The sequence below is a fragment of the Hydra vulgaris genome, chromosome 06 (assembly GCF_038396675.1).
Source record: "Hydra vulgaris chromosome 06, alternate assembly HydraT2T_AEP".
Lineage (NCBI taxonomy): Eukaryota > Metazoa > Cnidaria > Hydrozoa > Anthoathecata > Hydridae > Hydra > Hydra vulgaris.
The window spans coordinates 49,804,891-49,817,500 of record NC_088925.1 but is presented as its reverse complement, the minus strand read 5'-3'; the positions used below and the strand labels follow the sequence as shown (position 1 = coordinate 49,817,500).

The 12,610-nt window shown below is 28.3% G+C and overlaps 1 long non-coding RNA gene across 1 annotated transcript in view; it reads left to right on the top strand.

Annotated features, from left to right (window-relative positions):
- The window catches only part of LOC136081065 (uncharacterized), an 8,580-nt gene extending 4,906 nt beyond the window's left edge, over positions 1-3,674 (top strand). The window contains exon 4 of the long non-coding RNA XR_010638856.1: positions 3,516-3,674. This is a non-coding gene — a long non-coding RNA (uncharacterized LOC136081065). The remainder of the gene's footprint in view (positions 1-3,515) is intronic.
- The last annotated feature ends 8,936 nt before the right edge of the window (positions 3,675-12,610 follow it).

Here is a 12,610-nt window from a genome sequence, read left to right as displayed (position 1 = left end):
GCCTCCACCATGCTTTAGGGTCTTATGGCAATAACGTAAATCGAGGCTTTTTCCGGCCGGTCGACGTACATGGCAAATGCCATCGCTCCCAATGATGTTGAACTTCGATTCATCACTGAACAGGATAGTACGCCATTTCTGCACATTACAGTCAATATTAGATGTAGCAAACAAGAGTCTTTTCTTCTGGTTTTTTAGTGAAATCAGCGGTTTCTCTGCAGGGCGTCGAGAAAACAATCCGGCTTCAACAGCATGTCGTCTGATTGTTCGGTCCGATACAGGCAGCTCTAATTGCTTTTGTATCTCGACTGATGATATCCAGGGATCCTTCTTGATGGATCTGACAATCATAGAATCCTCTCTAGAAGTGGTGGAATGCGGTCTTCCACCTTTGTTTTCTGCTGCCAACTTCCCCGTAGAACGATATTTGGAACATAGTTTTGATACGGTCCATTTTTTCACGCGATATTTATCACAAATACTTTTTTGTGACATTCCACTTACGTAATCGCCAATAATTTTCTTTCTTAGTTCCAATCCAAGACTGTCGGGAGCCATTTTTGCACTTGAAGTCATAAAAATAATAAAAATAAATAATCACGCTTCTCAAGGCTTACCGTGTTACATTTACCTTGTGATGATACAATAATGCTCTGTGGAACACAATGTCTTGGTTGGATGTGGACTGTATTGATGTAATGAAACACTTGTTGTATTTCACTTCTTGTATTGATGTTCTTCGATAAAACACTTTGATAAAACTCACTTCGATAAACTGTCTTGATAATACTGACTGATTGACTTCCATATACTGACTGAATTGCATGTCCATTTACATGTCTCTTATATAGTAAAATGAACCTGTGTGAACCTGTTCTGGAAGATTCTAGATGCTTCTTTTCGATGCTTCTGGAAGCTTCTGGATGCGTCTGGATGCTTCTGAATGTTTCTGGATATTTCTGGATGCTACTGGATGCTTCCAGATGCTTCTTCTGGAAACTTTTGGAAGCTTCTGCATGCTTCTGGAAATTTCTGAAAACTTCTGAATACTTCCTTTAATTATTAAAAAACTTCCATTATGTTGACACGGACCAGACTTAAGAAAATGAAACAAACCAAAAAAGTTGCACTTGTTTTGTCCACTGCAAAATGGCACTTGTCAACGAAATAGTGTGCTTTAACCTGTCAGCTGATTGCTCATGTCATGGCATGCTATGACTCCAGACTCCTGAACTGTTTGCTGTGGCAGTATAGTTCGTTTTGTTTTTAAGACATGTAAAATTAGGAACACTTTTTAGCATTGTTCGATGTTGGTTGCAAATGTTTTGTCCAATACTGTATATATATATATATATATATATATATATATATATATATATATATATATATATATATATATATATATATATATATATATATATATATATATATATATATATATATAGTTTTTATTATATCTAGTAATGTTATATGTATGATACTTATTTGCTTTTTCCATTTTCTTGCAGCATAAGGGTTGAGAATATTTCTGATGCAATAGATGAACAATATTGTTCATCTATTGCAAATCAGAATATTTCTGATTTGCAATAGATGAACAATGACTGTTGACATTATTTGCATGCTGATGATTAAAATTGACTAGAAACTTTAATACTTTTGTAAATATAATTATAACAATAATGATATGCAGTCTTTTTTATTGGAATGACTGGATGACTCATGTAGGGAATATTTTGAGATTACCAACTTTGTGGTTGATGATGATATCTTCTCCAATTATTACGATTAAAATATTATGAGAAAATAGATTTTTTATCTGAAACACCCCCAGACCATTACATTGCCTCCACCATGCTTTAGGGTCTTATTGCCATAAGACCCTAAAGCATGGTGGAGGCAATGTAATGGTCTGGGGGTGTTTTTCTGCTAACGGTCTAGGTCCAATACATTGGAACGATGGAATAATGGACCGTTTCATGTATAAAAATATCCTGAAATATGTTGTTACCTCATGCTGAATGGAATATCCCAATAAAATTGGTTTTTCAGCAAAACAACGATCCGAAACACACTGCAAAAGTAGTCAAGCAGTGGTTTCAAGACAACCATCTATCAATGATGGATTGGCTGCCTCAATCTCCGGATCTCAACCCTATCGAGAACCTGTGGGAGATCGTCAACCGCAGAATTAATCATGAAGGTGTTCGTAATAAGGATCAACTGTTTGAACAAATCCAAAAGGCCTGAGCAGCGATTCCACAAAGTTTCATTGATCATAGATCGAATTTATGCCTCGAAGATGCAAGGCTGTGATCGACAACAAAGGATTCGCCACGAAATATTGATAGCAAAATACAGCTCGGTCAACATTTTGTCGAGTTGCACTTGTTTTGTCCAGAAGGAAATCAACTTTTTTTAATACTTTTGATTAATTTATTAATTTTCGTGTACAAATAATGAACTTTGTGATGAATAAAACTTAAAGAACTTTGTCTCTAAACAGTTACATAGTTATCTCTCTAAATTGAAAAAATGCAGCACTTTGATATAAAGAAACTAAATTAGCATTATTTGGTTGCACTCGTTTTGTCCGATACTGTATATATATATATATATATATATATATATATATATATATATATATATATATATATATATATATATATATATATATATATATATATATATATATATATATATATATATACATATATATATATATATATATATATATATATATATATATATATATATATATATATATATATATATATATATATATATATATATATATATATATATATGTATGTATATTTATGTATATTTATGTATATATATATATATATATATATATTAGGTTGTAATATCCGCCTCCTATATTCTAAAAAAGTTCTGTTCATATTCTTAAAACCTTTTATTGGTTCTCACAAGCAAAATTGTTAAATTTTTTCAAAATTTAACAAAGTTGCTTGTGAGAACTAATCTATATATATATAATATATATATTATATATATATATATGTATATATATATATATAGTTTTTATTATATCTAGTAATGTTATATGTATGATACTTATTTGCTTTTTCCATTTTCTTGCAGCATAAGGGTTGAGAATATTTCTGATGCAATAGATGAACAATATTGTTCATCTATTGCAAATCAGAATATTTCTGATTTGCAATAGATGAACAATGACTGTTGACATTATTTGCATGCTGATGAATAAAATTGACTAGAAACTTTAATACTTTTGTAAATATAATTATAACAATAATGATATGCAGTCTTTTTTATTGGAATGACTGGATGACTCATGTAGGGAATATTTTGAGATTACCAACTTTGTGGTTGATGATGATATCTCCTCCAATTATTACGATTAAAATATTATGAGAAAATAGATTTTTTATCTGAAAAGTTTGTTAGGCAAAAAATAATAAAATTTTACAATTTATTAAAGTATAAATATAATAATATAATATTATAAAATATAATTTTTTTTTTTACAGGCCTCTTTGAAACTAGATATTTTATCAGGAAAGAATTGCTTAAAGAAGTAGTTTTAACAACGATTTAAAAGCTTTTAATTCGGAGACAACCGTGAAGACAGACGATATATAATTACAGAATTGTTTAGAAATTTGCTCAATAAAAATGTAATTGTAAAGCGCTTTTTATTCGAAATAAATAAGTACATAAAATTATATAGTTTCTCTTTTATGTTTTTAACAATATTAAAGTAGTTTTGCAAGATTTGCAATGGTTCCGAGGCGGGCAAACCCATCCGGAGCCCAGATGGAAACCGCGGCCAAATACTGCCGGAATCTCAAAGAGCTTCTTATATGGGGCCCATACGGTTAATAGTGTGGGATTTTTTTGGGACCCATATGGGCCCCGGATGGAAACCGACGGGATCCCAAAATGCTATCCACAAGGGGCCCAGTTGACAACCCGTACGGCTCCCGCACGGTACTCGTATCACAATGCTGGCTGGCTGGGTAATAAATACTTGCATTAATGGAAATTTAATCTCTCCTTACAATCTTTTTCATGCTAAAATGATTCTTAATAAGCTTTTAAAAATAGACTAAAACGAGTGATGTGTTTCGTCCCTAAGTATGTTTCTCTGGAACTGATACATTTTGCCATGTCCTTGGTTGGGTCAAACAGATTTACAGTAAGCTTCAATGATCCGTGAATATAATATTTATGTTCTTAAAAAGATAATTTTTCAAATATAACAATTCTTCTTTTAAATGTAATTAAAAATATAAACACCTGAATTCATTGCAACTTTTACAAATGTTACAATATTATGTAAAATCTGCCTTTGATACTCCATTACAAAATTTAGGAGTGTTGTAAAATCTTTGACAAACCAAATTGCTCCTAAATGTGACATATTTATTACCTTTTTCCATTTTTTGAATGTTTGAAGGTTCAGTTAAATAAAAGTTGGAAAGTAGTTTTCAAAGTAAATGCTTAGGCCTTATGAACTTTAAATGTGTTGGCCCTTATATAAACGGTCTGGGTAAAAATTAAATTTGCCGTAACTTTTAAACGGTTATTCCGATTGACTCAAAACATCTTTAACCGAATCCTTAATTCCTAATATCCCTTAATATACACCTAGTCATTTTATCTTAACTTTATAAGTTTACAAAATTCGTTTATTTTGATATACTTTTCTATAATATGTTTTGATCTGTTACAAATAAAGCTGTCAAAAATCGCAAAAATGCTTGCCCGGGTACCCGTTAAACGAACGGGGGGGGGGGTACCCGGGTACCCGTTAAAAAACAATATTTTTTATAAAAGTTGTACTTATAAAAAACAAAAAACAATGAAAACGTCTTAATCAATGATGTCATTCATTTAAAATTTCACTTAAATCTAAACTTTATTTTACATTAAGTGTCCAGGTTACACAACTCCCAATTACGGTTAAGAAAGACTAAATTATCTACTGTTTCGGGTGCCAATGATGCACGCCGTCGATTGACCACATGTCCAGCAATTGAAAAAGCGCGATCTGCTGGCATCGAACTCGCAGATATGCACATGTACTTGCGAGCCAAAATAGAAAGCTTTGGGTAACGTTTGGTGTTATCTCACCAAAACTCTAAGGTATTTCTGTTGACAGTCAATTGCGTTTCCGAAAGGTAAGACGTTAATTCATCCATATTTCTAAACCCTTCGTTGGCCGTGCACAGCAACGCTAGTTCATCAAAAATATTCTCCTTCGGTAAGTCCGGTACTAAATTATCCCGTGCTTGCTTTAGCATCGGTTCTTCATCTTCTACTTCTATATTTTCTGTATACCTTACTTTTTAAATAAGAAATTGAAAAATTTTTATATATAATTCGCTTTACTGGAACTTGGGTTTCTTTGAAAGATCTTCAAGATAATTCTACTCTCCATCTTCTAGGTTTTCATAAAATTTTGTCCTAGTGACATACTAATAAACAAGTTGGAGGTGTTCTGATTTACGTAAAAGAAAACATTGTACATAAAGTTAAGAATAAAAGGTGGGTTTCCGAATCAGAAACTCAAATATCTTTTCGAACTTTTTTGTTCAATTTTTCAGAATTTCTAACGGTGATAAAGAAATCAGAACTATTTCTTCAAGATCTTATTTTACATATCAATTTCATATTGTTGAATTGTTTTATTATAATTAATGATTGAAGGCTTAAAAAAAATAGAATTGATAATTTATAACTTGAAACATTGCAAGTTATAAATTATCAATTCTATTTTTTTTATTTTTTTGTATTTATATTATGCAAATATAGCACAAGCAATATTTGCATAATTAATATAGCTATGAATGAATGCATAATAAAATTGGGATAAAACTTTTTTATTTATATAGATTCTGACCTTATAAAGAACTCATATATTTTTGGAAACTTTAGTACCAACATAATCAATATGTTGCTCCCATTTGATTCATTCATCAAGGAATACAATTTGGTCAATAAAAATATCATGTGTAGCAAAGAGTTTACTGTAAAGTGTTGAAAAATGACCCACCCTACTAATTAATCATTTTCATTATTATGTTTGACTCAAACTCGTTACCACTACTTTTCAACTTTTTTAACACTTTATTAAACTTTAACTGGCTAATTTCTGAGGTATCCACCAAAGCTTCTAACTCGTTATAAGGAATCTTTCTATAATCACTTTTTGGGATTACCAAGTGTAACAGGAATACTTTTATCTCCTTAACATAAGTTAACTATTTATTTAAAGAATCTTTTTTATCTTTATTTTATTTAGTTATTTTTTCTTGTTTTGTGGCTTGAGCTCTTTTGTTCTTGATTAGAATAAATTTCCTAAAGAAGAGAAGCAATCTATTCCTTTTCCTTTTTTGGAAACTTCTTTAGAAATACCCTCAGCATAGTTTGTGCTGTCTTAAAAAGTGAAAATTTGTGGCGTTTACCTTTAGCTGTTTTACAGAAACTTGTAACCAAGTTCAAGAAAAATTATAGCAATTGCTCAGTAGCTATTTGCGTCAGAAATACACTTAGATTTGTTTTTAAGTAAACTGATGTTCACTAAGTTTTTGCATGAACATTAAATAAGTTTTGCATGAACATTAAATAAGTTTTGCATGAACATTAAATAAGTTTTGCAATATTTGGATGGTTATTAAGAATAAAAGAAAAATTTAATTGAGTTTAATTAAAGTTTAATTAATAGTTTAATTAAAGTTTCCTAATTCAAAGGTTTTAATGATCTATAGTATACATCTACTGTCATTGTTATATCATGTAGGGGATAGCATTAAAAGGTGCTCCCCAGCAACAAAAATTATAATCTTTTAGTTTTTAGCTATTAACTATATAATTGTTATATTGATAATAGCTAAACTTCTTTTTTGCCTTTTTTTATTCGCTTAAGTCTATTCTGTTTGATTTGAAAAAAAAATATTTGTCTAAAATATATATGAAAATAAATATATATTTAATTAAAAATAAGTTATTAGGAGACTTTTTTTTTTATAGGTCAGAAAATGCTCAATCCCAAATGACAATAAAAATTGTGAAAAGGGTTTTTTTTAAATCTTTGTTTAAACTAAAAAAAATCGAATTTTTGTTATCCAACTATTAACAGTGTCACTAAAGTTAGGTGGGTAAAGTATGAAATAGACAAGTATCTAGAAAAGTTTTCCGTAATAAACAGTGCTATTAGAGTCTATTATGAAGCAATATTTTACAAACTATTCGTTTGCCGCTCATGCACCAACATTTCAGCAACTATATCTTTTTGTTTGATCATGTAATGAAAGTTACAATGACTACAACCGCTAATTCAAAGCAGTTGCGCATCCTATTGAAAAAATGCGATTATTCTAACTGCAAATTAAATACATTTGTTCAATTAAAGTAAAAACAGAGGTGTTTGGCGCCGGAACGATTTTTATGGTTTATGTTCTTCCGGTGTTTTTTTGCTCTTGCGGAACGCGTTCCGTTACTTTAAACAAATTTTACTCTCAATATCAATATATTTTTTTTCGATAAAAGATCTTACAATCGAGGTCATTTACAAATAGTTAAAAACTAATCTTAAGTAAATACCATGAAATAGCATTAGTAATACAAATAACAATGATAATAATAATGATGATAAATTATTAGAATAATAAGAAAATTATATGGTAATAAATATCAATATCAACTTTAAAACAACAATTGAATATATTGCACAGATAGGAAAGTTACAAACAGTTATGTACTGACAAAACGTAACAGCCTACAATGTAACTTAAACAATTACTGCAAAAAAAAAGTAACAATGTTTTAATAAATATAATAATGTTGATATCAATAATCATATAAATAAAAGTAGTATAAGTATTTCATAAAAAAATAAATAAACAAACAAAACTTTTCAATAATACTCACAAATAAAAACGTGTCACCCACTTACACACAAACATTTAGTCACGAAAAATATAGAGTTTTTTCAATAAATGACAATAATAAAACAAAAAAGTAAATCATATCAAGCAAACACATATTGTCTTTCAAAAATAATAAAATTTTAAAAATATTCTTTTTCCTTTCTTCATAAACGGAACAATTTTTATATATTTTTAAAATTCTTTTTAGTTACTTTCCATTTTCGAATGTTTTTTTTCTTTTAACTTAGTTTTTTTGTCTTTTTCTTATCTAATTTTTTTCTTTTTTTAATTTGTTTGATTTGGTTTTTACTTTTTGCTTTTTGTATCTTTTTTTCTTTTTTTCATTCTCTTTATTTTTATTTCATTTATTTTTCTTATTTTATTCTTTATCTTTCTTTTTTTTTAAATTTATTTATAAAATTTGTTATAAAAAAGTGTCCGCCATTCCGGAAGTCTCTGCACTGTCTCTAAAGCATATAAAAATATTTTATATGCTTTAAATTAAATTTTCAATATTACAAACAGCGTTAAGTTACTTACAATCCTTCTAAATTTTTCAAACAGTTTAAAAATTTAATATTATTGCATGCTTACAAACTATTTTATAGCATATTTATTTTATAGCAAACAATGCTGATACGGTTCTAATCGAACTAATATTGAATACTGTATACCGCAACTGAATACTGTAAACAAATTGATTTTTATTTGTGATGAATTATTATCCTACGGTTGAATTTAATTTAATTTTTCATAGTGTAGTTGTTCTAAAACCAGCTTGGTTAGTTGCAACTAAATTTTTATTGATTCAATTTTTTAGTTACAAAATAAGCGAGAAACAAAAACAAGGTACTTTAAATAGTTTTTTTTAGAAAAAAAACTTGATACTGTTAATGAAGATCAAGAAAATTTGAGCTATAATGAGAATTAAAACAATGACCCGATTTGTCCCAGTGAAAAATAAAACCGCGTCCCACATGGGTTCCGCGTGGGTTCCGTGTGGGATTGATGGGATTTACGTGGGACGGATTTTCCCATGTGGTATCCGTATGGAAATTTGTCACCTTAAACCCATGTGGGTTATCACACATGGGTTACATGTGGGAACCATATGGTATTTACACACATGGGAAATCCCACGTGGGTTTCCTGTGGGATTTGCATGGGATTTAATTTGAAGGCTGGAAACTAAAAAAAAAGACTTTTTAAAAAAAACTAAAAAAATTATTTTAAATCGACTTTGCATTCGTTACGTTTATATTGTGTGAAAATACTTTATATTAATATAGAGAATGGCAAGCAAGTATGTAAGTACCACGAATAATGTTTATCTTTCTTTATAGAAATAAGATGAAGATTTGTGCAAATAGACGTATTATTAGGATAATATAATAGTTATTTGAATATAGATCTTGAGTAAATTATTTGCAAACAATTAACTGATGCATGTTGAAATGTTGTCAAAAACCAATCTTGCATGCATGGGACACTGCAGTGTCCCACAAAGAAATGCAGGTTTGAAAGTCAAAGAATTCCCAATTTTCTTTGTTAAAAAAAGAAAAAAATAGAATGGAGATGGGTTTCTGTAACTTTTTTTATGCTCCAAAACTTTTAACTTTAGATATAATAAGGTCCTTAAGACTTAAGGGACTTACGAACTACATTGAGGAACAAAAACAGGATATTTACAGAAACTTTTCAATTTTTAATCTGGAGTACCACAGTGTTATTGGGAATAAAGCCTCTGGGTCCAGTTTTCAAAGTAATATGATCTAAAGTAATGTTTAAATAAAATAATCTGCTTTAAAATGCATATATACATATATATATATATATATATATATATATATATATATATATATATATATATATATATATATATATATATATTTATATATATATATATGCATATGTATATATATATATATATATATATATATATATATATATATATATATATATATATACATATATATATATATATATATATATATATATATATATATATATATATATATATATATATATATAAATATAAATATAACATTAAAACAATAAAATTGATACAAAATTTCACTATAAAACGAATACCATTAACATTGTGATGATTATAGCATTAGGAAACTAGTATTTATGTATTATTATTATACTATAAATAAATAGTTTTTTAATTCATTTTATAAAATAGAGACTGAAAACTGATAATCAATGGAAATAAATACAAATTATAAAAATCATTTAAACTTCATTTATTATTTCTAAATACTATATTAATGTTAGTCTAAAAAGTTAAAATCAATTTAGAGCATTGCTATTAGTTCTTTTGCGATTCGCACGTCCACTTCTGTCTCTCAAATTTATAAAATAGGTGTTCAAAGCTTGCTCAATAGCATAACAATGCTTTTTTTTTACACTTTCTAAAGAGAAATATGGCAAATTGGTTACTTATTTTACCTAAATCATAGGGTCGTTTACGCATAATGATGTCAGATGATGACCCGGTTTATTGAACACCTTCACCTTTTATCAAACTCAGTCAATTTTTTGCCATCTCCCATTGAAAATGATGTAAGTTTTTGTTATCATATTATGATGGTATATCTGAATTGTTAATATAATATAAAAAATGCATATACCATCAATTTTTTTTGGGTTCAATTCTACATTTATTCTCAACAGTACTAAAAGTAAAAGAAAAAAAAACATAAATTGTTCTTTCAGATAAGCAAGCTAATTTCTGAATTTAAATTGTTTTTCCTATGATCCTCTACAGTTTTAAGCAACAAAAGCAAGAAGTTTTTAGACCACATTGTTGGTGTAAATACCTCTTAAACCTGCTCATAGCTAGCATAAATTGTTTTACTTTTTTTTTAAATAAAATATTTTACTTCTTTTTTTAATTCAATTTTTAATTCAAAATTCAATTCTCAACATCCCCTCCCCATTGTCAATTATTGTTAAACTCACACTGCCCCTCTATCTACTGGCATCATTTATGGGTGATCCCATAGCCTAAATACTATATAAAAATATATATATATATATATTATTTTTACTTTATTTACAACACCATTTGATATACAATAAACCCTTACAAAGCTTACAATAATTCAGTTAAAATTCAATCTGAGTTATTGAAACGTAATAAATTTAACATCAACAGAAAAGTAAAGCTGTCATAATAATTTAAAATGTAAAGGGTGTTGTCAAAATATGTTGAATGTAAAATTAAGTAATAAAATCAAAGTAATAAAATGTGTTGAAAGTAAAATTAACTAATAAAATCACATTCAACAATGATAAATATTCTTACTGTAGTAAGAATTAGTACTAGTTAATAAATTTGAACAAATAAATATAAAATAGTGAAAAAATAATGAACAAATAATAACTTGAACTTGAACTAAATCTTGAATTTGAATTAATTGGTACTAATTTGTTTGAGCATAACCTTAACCTTAGTTATACATATAGTTAACTAACAGGAGTTATATGTTTAACTGCATGCATTTTAAAGCATTTTATTCCCAATTACACTGTGGTACTCCAGATTAAAAATTGAAAAGTTTCTGTAAATATCTTGTTTTTGTTCCTCAATGTACTTCGTAAGTCCCTTAAGTTTTATGAACCTTATTATATATAAAGTTAAAAGTTTTGAAGCCTAAAAAAAGTTACAGAAACCTCCCTATCTCCCCCCTATTTTGAATTTTTTTTTTTAATAAAGAAAATTTGACTTTCAAACCAGCATTTCTTTGTGGGACACTGCAGTGTCCCATGCATGCATGATTGGTTTTTGACAGCATTTGAACTTGCATCAGTCAATTGTTTGCAAATAATATACTCAAGAACTATATTCAAATATCATATGAACATGTTAGAGAATGTTCATATGATATTTGAACATCACAAATTTAATAATATTGCTGTGATATGTTATATAAATAATACCATTATAGATTATAATATAAAAATAAGATTGAATATGAAGGCAATGATCAAAGAATAAATTTACTTATAGAAATTTAGATGTTTGTTTATTAGTTTCAGAATATTATATTATGTGTGACCACTGCCTTCTATAATAACAGGCCTTGACATCGCGCAACAAAGTTGTTAAACTGAAAGCCAATTCCTAATACTGCGTTTACATTTTCATCTTTTAACATTAGATGAAAGTTTGTATTCACGCTTTTTTAATAAATCTTTAAAAATTGATTGGTTTATAAATTAGATAGCGCAACTTCAAAACGATAACGTTGTAAGGTTCAAGGCGTTACATTGTAGGGTAATAATATTGTCAAACTAACAATAAGTTTTTTTAATAATTAAAATGCCTTTAAAATGCTGTGTATCTCTTTGCAAGTCGAACTATCTCAACTACAACAAAAATATCAGTTTATACAACTACAATATCAATACTCAACTACAACAAAAATATCAATTTATAAATTTCCGAAGAATCTAGAGGAGAGAAAAAGATGTAGTGAAGCTATCCCAAGAACAGGTTTTATTGTTACAGACTAAACAGCAGTTTTATTTGCAGTTGACTGCATTGGCCAAATGAAGCACCTTTTGAAAGCAAATATGGGAAGCAACGACCTTTAAACCCACCATCTGTTTTTTTAAATATTCCGCCTAGCCGTTTAGCCACACCAGCAAGTAAAGTTAGAAAAACTGTAACTTCAAGCGGT